The 11,091-nt window shown below is 33.9% G+C and overlaps 1 long non-coding RNA gene across 1 annotated transcript; it reads right to left on the bottom strand.

Annotated features, from left to right (window-relative positions):
* Positions 1 to 5,528: 5,528 nt before the first annotated feature.
* Positions 5,529 to 8,745, bottom strand: LOC145097851 (uncharacterized). Its single transcript, XR_013704514.1, has 3 exons — positions 7,336 to 8,745; positions 7,178 to 7,262; positions 5,529 to 5,759 (listed from the first exon to the last, which is right to left on the bottom strand). It is a non-coding gene; the product is annotated as an uncharacterized LOC145097851 (long non-coding RNA).
* Positions 8,746 to 11,091: the final 2,346 nt, after the last annotated feature.

Raw genomic sequence — 11,091 nt, 5'->3', positions numbered from 1 at the left:
GAAGTGTTTTTGTTTATTGATTAAGTTATTGTTAAAGAATTAAGTTCATCTAAACTTGCAAAATTAGATAAAAACCCTTTTAGCTTGTTAATAATTAGATTAATTTAGTAGTAAATAAAGTAATTGATAACACCATTCCCTGTAATCGACACCCGACTTACCTAAGCTATACTGTAATCTGACTAGGTACACTGCCTATAAGTGTATAGTTAGTCTAAGTTTGTTAGGTTATAAATATTAAAATTAGTGGGTACTTTCGTGCACATCAAGTTTTTGGAGCCGTTGCCGGGGAACGGCTTAGTTTATTATTTATGTGCTTGAGGTTAATCGATCCTTTTTGTGGGGTAAAACCTGCAAAAAGTTAATTTTCCAGCAAAAGTTTTTTTTTAGTATTAGTTTTTATTCTCTGTTTTCAATTTTTAATTTGCTTAGTTTTTTTTTCGTTTCTAGGAAGGTTTATTTTTTTTTTTACAGAACTCACGACGTGAGTATATAGATTCACGACGTGAGAACTGTGACTTTTAGTTTTTTTTAGTTTTTAGTTTATTCTCTTAGTACGGTTTTACGTTTTTATCCTTGTTATTTAGTTTGCAGGAGTTCATGACCAGAGGCTCTAACACCCCTTTGGTAATACCACTTGAAGATCCCGAGTCTGCAGTTCACAAGAAGAAGACAGCCTTACAAGAATTCAAATCAGTGTTTTCAAAGAAAATGGGGGAGTCAAGTTCATCCTCAAAGAACAAGAGAAAGCTTGAACACTTGGATCAAATACCCGTCCAAACCGAATCCGAATACGTTACCGAGCCTGAATTTGAAGAACATACGAGCGAACCCGAGAACGAGCAAAAGAACGAGATGGCAAATATTGAAGAAATGTCCACGGGAGCTTACAGAAAGAGAATTCGAGATGATGTTGGTCCAGGCTTAGTACAACCTGCAATCCCTGCCACTGCCACATTCGAGCTGAAGGGGCATATCCTTTCAGCACTAAAGGATATCCCATTCTATGGAAAGGATCATGAGGATGCTTTCAAACACTTCGATGAAGTGAATGACATTGCTGATTACTTCAATGTCCCAAATATTAACAGAGACATCGTTTTGCTAAGGATGCTTCCCGTTACCTTTAAAGGAGCTGCAAAGGATTGGTTAAAAGCACTCACACTCGGTACCGTAACTACTTGGGCTCAAATGCGTGAGCAGTTTGTAGACCAATTCTATCCACCATCCAAGATTGCTAAACTCAAAAAGGCAATAGCATGTTTCAAAATACTCAGGTTTCAAAAAGACATCGTTTTAAAAAATATTTGGAATCAGAAAAACATGAAAACAATTATTATCGATTTTCCAAAAATTTCCAATTTCTTTGTAATTTAAGAAAATGGAAAATTTTCATTTTCCGTGAAAAATTTAGAAAAATAGACAAACTAAACGCATTTTCAAAATACTCATTTTTCTTGAAAAATTTTTCCAGAAAATGGCTCATTTTTCCGCAACTAAATGCACCTTTAGCATTTCCCCAAATACAACAACAAGAAGTCTTGGATTAATTTCTTGAGTTGGTACTCTAAATGGAATTTCATTTGTTAGTTGGATGTAGTGATCAAATTGAAAGATTTGTGAAAGTTTATTGCTATTTATTAGTGTTAACCTTTGACAAATTCAAGGTCGGCCCTTGAGGAAGGGAAAACTAAGTGAACGCCCCGGACCTCGCCTAATCTCAGGGCCTAGTTGAGTTGTAATTAATATATATATATATATATATATATATATATATATATATATATATATATATATATATATATATATATATATATATATAGTTTTAGCAAATATAAATAATATTATGCAGCAAAAAAACTCAAGGAATTTGTAGCTAGGATGGTTTAAGCGCATGGAATGTTTATAGCTTAGACATTAGTTCGAACCTTGCTTTCAACAGTTTCTATATATTTTTTAACGACATTACATTTTCAATAGTTTTTGGACTTTTTAATGACTTATCATTTTTCAATAAGGTTCTTCCGATTTCCAAACCGACTTTTCAGTTTTCAAGCACAACCATTTCCAAAGTGAGTTATGCTTTCAAGGCTTTTTGTCTATTCAGATTTTAGCTCTTGTCTTCTAGCTTTTTTCACTACACAGTCGATTCGTCGTCAATATGCCATCATTCAAGTATCAAGCTTCAACAAGACAATTCAATGACCTCAAATCCTCAATCAACCTTGGTGGAAACCTATTACATTTATTATTGTTGGTTGTCTAAGTTGGATTTGCTTACATGGAGTTGTAATATATAGGTTCTATTGGGTTTAATTGTTAAAGCTCACTTTTGTTTATGTGCTTTTCTTTCTTCATCTGATTGAATTTAAATAGAACATTTGTATATAATTTGAATTTGTTAATTTCTAGATACTGGAAATTATTGAAAGGTAGAGGTAGTTGAATGGCTAAATGAGCGATAAGTTACCGTGAAGAAAGAAAGAAGGACATCTTGAACTTGAAGCTTATTATATGTTTTCCTTTAATAGGTATGAATGGCACATGTCTGATAATGTAAAACCCCATTTATTTAATAAATAAATAAACAAATGAATAGTAGCCCTAAAATAAATAATTATATGGCAAGGTGTTGGTCTCGAGGGTTGATTGTTACAATTTAAAGGTCGGGGGTTAAGAGTGTAAGTTCGGGACTAAATTAGAAAAGGATTTCAGAAGTCAGGGTGCGTTTGGTAAATTCTGGATTTAATTGAAAAGATTTATGGAGGGAAAGGGGCTAAAGTGTAAGTTTTGGGTTTAATTTGAAAAGGATTTTAGAAATGGGGGCTGCTTGGTAATTTTTAGGACCTAAATTGAAAGAACTTAGGAGTGATGGGGTCTGAAATGTAAATTATGGATCCACTTTGAAGAGTTTATGAGAAGTAGGTACTGGAAGCGTCAATCCTTTTGAAGTTTGCATGAACATGGGTTTTGAACCCGGTGACCTATTCCTCCCGTCTTAAGGAAGTTACGTCCAAACCTTAACCCTAGCTCTTCACCATCTGCCACCCTTACGACCGCGCCAGCCAGCGCTGCCGCACCTCCCGTCGTCGAAGTCGTGATCCACTAGAGATGTCCCCTCGATGAGTGCCGAAGAACCCGAGGCGTGCTGAAGACTGATCGACTACCTCCTTGCCATGGTCGGAGTCTCGAGCTACCTGCCTCGCCATTGTAGCGCTACCACCACAACCAAATCGACGACGAGCACCACCTCTTTGCTGCTGCCAGAGACGTAAAGGAAGCTAGGAGAGCCACCGAGACCAGCGACTGCAGCTGCGTTCTTCATTTCATGGGTCCAGCATGACCTGAAGGTTCTCGGTAAGTCAATGCATCTCATTTCTATCACACCCCCAAACTTGAATGGCGGAAACATTCAGGGGCGGAGGACGTCATGTACAATATCATAACAATTGAATATTAAAGAAAGTACACACCACCATAATATATATTTAAAAGTTTACATGATTGTATGTATTACATGTTTAAAAGTAAAATACAATATGATGTTCCAAAAGATGTTACTAACGCCAGAGCGTTAATCCCCAAAAGTTGTTGCTAACCTGGTTTAGCGGTTCCCTGAGAATACAAGTTATTTCAAAGAAAAAGTGTCAACATTTAAGTTGGTGAGTTCATATGTAGTTGTTTGAGTAAATGCATGTCATTCGTAAGTTCACGTTTGTTTTCCATAAAATCCGATATTTTCTTATGAAATGAGTTATGAATCGTTGTTGTATAAAGTGTATGTATTTGAACCAGGAAAATCCTATATTTTCCAAAAAGTGAGGAGCAGTCTTAAATGTCCAAGACTATAACTTGTAAGTAAATATGCCATACTTAAAATGATGATGTATAGTTTTACTAGTGAACAAAACTATAGGAAGCTTGTATTTTTAACGTAAAGGTAACTGTAATATTACTTTTCTCGTAAAAGATAATACTATAATAATTGTCTATCCTGTGAGTTTTCATAACCAAACACATTTTCTTAAATGTTGTTATTCTTATTTGGTATGAGCAGATAGTCGACATGTAGACACCATACCCTTTTTCAATAGAAAATAAGCTAATTCCCCTTTTCTCCAATCTCAAGATCAAACAAATCAACTTCTAATGGGTGCATTATTGGTTTTGACCCCTCCCCAATCACCTTTTTTGTTTTCAGGTAACAAAAAAATACTTCATTTTGATTTAAATTCCATATCTTCAACCACCAATCGATTTTTTCTAATGTCCTTAAATGATTTTGCATAGAAAAGAACTCCTTTTAACTTATTTGCCAAAGATTATCTCACATCGGCCCCTCCCCAATCATCTTCAAGAAAGAAGTTGACACCTTTATCTACCAGAGAACCAGTTTTACCACATCATCAAGTGAGTTCTTTTTGAAAAGTATTTTTCATTTTGTGTGACTTTTTGGTTGATTATATGGTTTGACTTTTAGGGTCAAATGAAAGATCCATCTGAAAGTAGTTGGTCAACCCGACAACCATTGTATATTTTCTTTCTAGTAACAAAGACGTTTGAACATAATTAGTTTTGTATAAACTAATATTTGTTCTTGAAAAACACAACTGCATTTTAAAATATAAATTATTTTTGATAAAAAGCTATGTATGTGGCCCTGTTAAACTGGTTTGTGTTTCGTTCTTATTTAAATGTCATTTAAGAGTTTATGGCAATTTGGGTTCATGATAAACTAACAATTATAGTTATTATTCTTATTCTATTTTAGGTGGACTATAGGCTTACTTTTTATCATTCATGTTGTAATATTATACATGTTGATTAAACAATTTCATAACACATACCACAAGTATGTGGTTTCAAAAAATGTGCTCCTAACTAATGTTTTAAAAACAAGTTTTTTAGTTAAACCGATTTGATGACCGATTTCCGATTCGACCGTCGATTCAACCGGTTCAACCGTTGGTACACTTCTAATAACTTGATTGATCGAATAGTATTCAGTTTTCCTTGGAAAATAATAATCTAAAGTGAAATCTAACAACTCAAGTTCAATAAACCGATGCAAATGGTTATTTACCGGTTCTATCGCACATGTTCAACCCGGTTTTAAAAAAAAAAAAAAAAAAAAAAAAAAAAAAAAAAAAAAAAAACATTATGTTCGATCTGGTCTATAAATTTGCATAAAATCGGTGGTTGAACCGTTTTTTCACCAGTTTTTAAAACATTGCTCCTAACACCACATAAAACATGCTATAATCATATTCATGGCAATTATTATTGATTTTCAGTAGTTGACTCATCATTTAATTTATTTTATGGACTGTGTATACACCAATAGTATAAAAGGAGCCTAATGAAAAAAAATTCAGAAAAAAAAATTTAGGACCAAATTTACTTTCAAAGCACAATACGTTAATAAGAAAAAAAAATCAATTATAAGTTATAACATTGTTTGTGGTCTTTAGGCAACCTACTTATGGTTTATGACTTTTTTGTTTTTGAAGCAATCTACGTTCATAATATTTGAGAAAAAAACATTAAAATGACCATTAATGGGATTTTTCATTTATAGCAGTGTACTTTAAATAAATTTATTGCTTAAATACCCGCCACAAGGCGCGGGCTTGGAAACCTCGTTGTTGTACGAATTACATGTTTCCAAATAAATTACATCATGATGACAAAATGAGTTTTGAACTTAACGTCTTAGCGTCCCGTCCTCAAAAGCAGTTGGTTACCTGTTCACTGATTTCCTGAGAATACAAGTAGTTTTGAAAAGTGTCAACAATTAAGTTGGTGAGTTCGTAAGACTTTTATTTGAGAAAGAATTCGTTTTCCTTGTAAAAGCGATAGAGTGTGATTCCAGAAAATCCAATATTTTTTTTATAAAATGTGAAATGAAAGCTCCTATGTTATGCAATAATGTACCCTAGAAAGACCCGTAGATTCCTTCTATAATCACCCCGTGTATATAAGTTATATAAAATTTAAGTTAAATAAACCGTCAAATGTAATGGGTCTACCCTAGGCCCACAACCAAACAAGGAACAGGAAATCAGGCCAGCCTACCAATTCTAAGTCGATTGCGATTAAATTCTTATATAATTCTAATATGTACACTTAGCAATTATAGCCTAACAATTCTAGATGAAATGTAGTTTTAATATCATAAAACCATTTTGTGTAAACCCGGTACTTTGTATTCGTATCCCGTTTATATGAAAACTCGGTACTTTGTAATGTACCCATTTTTGTATAAACTCGGTACTTTGTATTCGTACCCCGTTTATATGAAAAAACCGGTACTTTGTAATGTACCCCTTTTTTGTATAAATCCGGTACTTTGTATTCGTACCCTGTTTATATGAAAACGTGGTACTTTGTAATGTACCCTTTTTTGTATAAACTCGGTACTTTGTATTCGTACCCTGTTTATATGAAAATCTGGTACTTTGTAATGTACCCCTTTTTATATAAACCCGGTACTTTGTATCCGTACCCCGTTTATATGAAATGAAAACCTTTTGTAATGAGTTCGTAGTGTAAATGAAACATAAACTATACTTATTATAGTTTATCATAACTAGATGGGGAACCCCGCGTTGCGGGGACAGATCTAAACAGATTATTTTTGGCATTTGCAGCTTCTTATGAATATGAAAGATTATCTAAGACTCATGTTAATAGAACAAAAAAATTGGATTCTTGATCTCTCTTATGTGCAAAACACATAAATACCCTTCTCATAAAAGACTACAAGACCGTGAGAGCAGCTAAAGGTGAACCATCAAAGGCTGAAAGAACAATCTCACTGTTCAAAAAGGCTTCATATAGTTGTCTCTTTAAATTAAAAAAGATAAAAAGAATGTGAGTTGACTTTTTATAAAATAAAGAATATAAAAACAATTAATGTAAGCACTTGACAATTGGATAATGTTAACCAAACAGTAATCTTACTATTTTTAGAAAGATTGCCAGTGTTTGTAGCATCATTATCATGGAAAACTACACTTTTTAAAGGCCTGAGAAAATAGGGTTGAATGCAATTTCTTAAATCTTATTTGTAAGTTTGGATAAATGTTAGTTTTTTTTATAGATTTAATCATAGGAAAAGGTTATTGTCTTAATATTAATGAACTATTTTTTCATTTAGGGAAATGTAACTAATAACCTGTGTAACAGCGATGCGCTTATCTCTATCAGATGCATTTTTGTCATTTCCATGTAGGACTGGTGACTCATATTTTTCCTTATAACTGAAAAGAAAATAGACATAAATAAGTGAATAACATAACAATAAGAAGAAAAAGAAAAAAATTGAAATATTACCATTTCTTGTCTCCCAAAAGCTCTAGACAACAAAAGTTAAAGAAAACCCAAAGTTCCTGAATGAGTAAATTACACGAATCGTCCCTCATGCAAGTGCCAAAATACACGTTTAGTCCCTATTTTCAAAAATTAACTCGGACCGTCCTTCATATTGTAAACAGTTTCATGCTTCATCCCTTGTTAGTTTGAATTTGTACATTTCATCCCTTGTAAGACATAAAATGACTATAATGCCCTTTTTCATTTATTTTTTACGTTTATTATTATTATTATCAGGAAATCTCTCTCTCTCTTTCTCACACACACACACACATGTCGAAGAACACTTAATCACTACCACCACACTACCACCACACTGGAAATCTCCGCCACCATCGGAAATATGCAAACCCACCACCTACAATCTACCACAAGTCGGCATCATTGTCCACCTTTAACAACCACCGGCAAACCACCACCACTAACCAGTAAAATCAAATCCAAATGAAATTCAAATCTCAAATAAATCAAAATCCAAACAAAACCTAGAAATCAAACCTTAAACTTAATTTCGAAAACCAGTACCAAAAAAAAATAAATAAATAACTTCAAATCTATTGAAACCATCACACTTAACCACCACCATAACCTGTAATCTGCACCACTTCTGGAAATGGAGCACCACCGCTACCCCTCGCCATTTACCCTCACCTCACCAGTTGTACCGTGTTCATTTTCTTCCCCATCACAGTCGACACAATCAAACTTTACACCACCTGTCACAACCATTCGACAGTCTACACCCTCCTTCATTCATCAGATCTATTTCAAACACTAAGATCCATTTAATACATCAGTAATAATAGAGCAGATTCCTCCCATATAAATCATCAAGTTTTGAAACCCTATTAAAGAATCAACTTCTGGAAATCCGATTAAAGCATCGAAAACAAAATAAGGGATGTTCTTTTTTCGTCTTCGATGTGCTGGAATCTAGAGTAAAGCATCAAATTCTGAAACAATCGGCTTTTGGGATTTTTCTTGATTCAATTCCAGTAGGGGTCGATTTGGGGTTTTTATGAAACCAAAACCTTCAAATCTAGTGAAATCATCATTTTCAGTATGAAATCTAGAACTAGATGGGCGGCGATGATGCATCAGGAACCTGCAAATCTCGTTCTGGCATGAGTGTCATAGATAAATTTAGTTTTAGATGGTGAAGGTTTCCAAATCGGATGGTGGCCGGAGGTGGAAGTAGAACCTTCGGTTTCATTATCTCACCGGAGTGGCTTCAGGGTTGCCGGCGAACATATTAAGCGGTGGTAGTGAGATGTTCAGGGGTGGCCCGAAGGGGAGGTTGTTTGATTGATGGAGATGAAGACGAATGGGTGTGAATGAGAGGGATGCGAATCTGGGAAAGGAAGGGATGGGCAGGTTTGTGTCAATATATTTTTTTAATTTTCTTTTTAATTTAAATTTGATAAATAAATAAATAAAATTGAAAAGGAAATTATTAAGGGTAAAATAGTCATTTTCTATCTGTAGGGACGGTCAGAGTAAAAAAAAACTTTTATTCAAGGACGGTCCGAGTTAATTTTTGAAAATAGGGACTGAACGTGCATTTTGACACTTGCACGAGGGACGATTCGTGTAATTTACTCTTCCTGAATTATACAAGAAAGATGATCAATAAAGTGGCTTTTAAAGCAATAAAAGTATAAAAGCTGTGTAATTCAAATTAAAAAATGAAATAATATAAAGTGCATACTTTTAGGTTATTTTGAAGTGGAGTGCCACTTATTATAATACGATGACCACATGGTATTGCAAGCAAACTTTTTACCTTTTGTGTGCTAGGATTCTTTATGAGATACGACTGAATATTAATGTTCAATATTACTGCTATAAGCAAACATATTTCCTGTTCAAACAATATTTTGTTAGTCTCATGTCCCTATGTTGATGATACAAGTTGAAGCCACAAAGAAATGAATTTCCATCAAACGATAGAATTTGTTGTAAATAGGAAAAGTAAATATGGTTATAGTTTATGGGTATTTTGGAATTTTTTTTCTTTATTAAAAAAAAGGAAAGAAAAAGAAACCACTACCTCGTATGTAGTCGATTTGAAAAAGAAACCCAAAAAAAAAGCATGTCAATCTCAAAGTCATTTTTTCCTGCAGCAAAAACACAGAATTAGAAATTTTTATCTTATGATAAGTTCCCCCTTTCACCTTTTCTTGCACAAAATATAATGCAATAATCAATGACAAACAGATCGAATATGATTATCATAAGAAATTAAGCCAATTTGTCAAAACAGCATGGACATCAATCTGAAATAACTACCAACTTTGACCACAGTGTTCAACTTTCAACTGAGATATCTAAACTTGTTTATACAACACCACAAACCTTACAAACATCTAATAATATAAGCAATATAGCATTGGCAAATTTAAAGAAGACATGGGGAGTAAAGGCAATCTACAAATGAGTAAAACACACACAAAGAGAGTATGTGTAGATTGGAATCTTTGTCTTCAACGTCCGGTGGAGCAAATGGTGATTGAAAGAGTGAAGTGTCTATGTTGTTAGCTTATGACATTCAGATCATGAAAGGAGCACAAGAAATCTTAATTTGTTTTTGAAACCTACACAAACTTTTAGTCCTAAGTTCATACATAAAACTAAAAAAATTAATTTACCAACTTTGACTTATAAAATTTGGAATATGAAGTATAAACATGGATATAATAACTTACCTATCTGCTTTCATCTTTTTCTACTATGCCCATTGGTGTATGTTTAACACTTGCATTATCAATATTTAACGATCAAACTTTAGTAACACATGTAAGAATATGCAGAAAACAGATAAAACTCATCCCAAGTAACCAAATCGAGTCAATGTACCACATAACCAACAAAATACACAAAGACCATGGTATGTAGTGTAATAAAAATCACAAACCAAGAAAAACATTGACCTTGATGGCGCCATCTGGAGCAATCAACAAGCTGTCTTAACATAACATCTGTAACAAACAAAAAAACAAATATCAGTAAGTTCAATCTGAAAAACTGTAAGGATTGAAAACCGGTGAGGCTAACCTTATCAATTCGGGTCAAATGTCGTTTGCACTGCTTCTTAATACCTCTCAGGCATTTCATCAAACATGTGGTGACCAATAACTCTGACTCAGAAGAAGGGAATAAATGTGATTTGGAAAGAAAAGTTCTGAGCGCCAGAAATAAATGAGTTCCAGAAGAAATATCGGGAGAAGCTGAAGCCGATTTCCGATGCTAAATCATCAATCCTAGTATCTACTTTGTCTACAATAAATGGAAAAAGAGTCAATAATCAACCGATGCAGATGCAGAGGAAAAATATTACCTGTTCTAGTAGTACATTTAGGTTACCTCTAGAGACGTGGTGAGTCTCTCCAAGAGCAGAGTTGTAGGGAGGCACACCGAACATTAGAGGGCAGAAAGTGGAAATGCTCCATGCAACAACTGGTGTGAATCTTTCAAGTGGGCTTCCACCATTTTCACATCTGGTAAGAATGTCATTGTCGACACAATATATTGATTCTCCATAACATTGGAGCTGTGATTTGGGAATGTTGAAGATAGGTGGCAACTGAAATGCAGCATGATTAATGATTATTAACAGTTATTCATCAAAAATTTATAGAATGAATGAAAGAATAGGCTTTGGAATCGTATGCTTTGATTTCATTATGCCCTGAATAAATACAATTACAGAGTGCCTTT

This window comes from Lactuca serriola, chromosome 1 (assembly GCF_051521515.1).
Source record: "Lactuca serriola cultivar US96UC23 chromosome 1, Lser_US96UC23_V15, whole genome shotgun sequence".
Lineage (NCBI taxonomy): Eukaryota > Viridiplantae > Streptophyta > Magnoliopsida > Asterales > Asteraceae > Lactuca > Lactuca serriola.
This window is presented reverse-complemented; position numbering and strand designations above follow the sequence as displayed.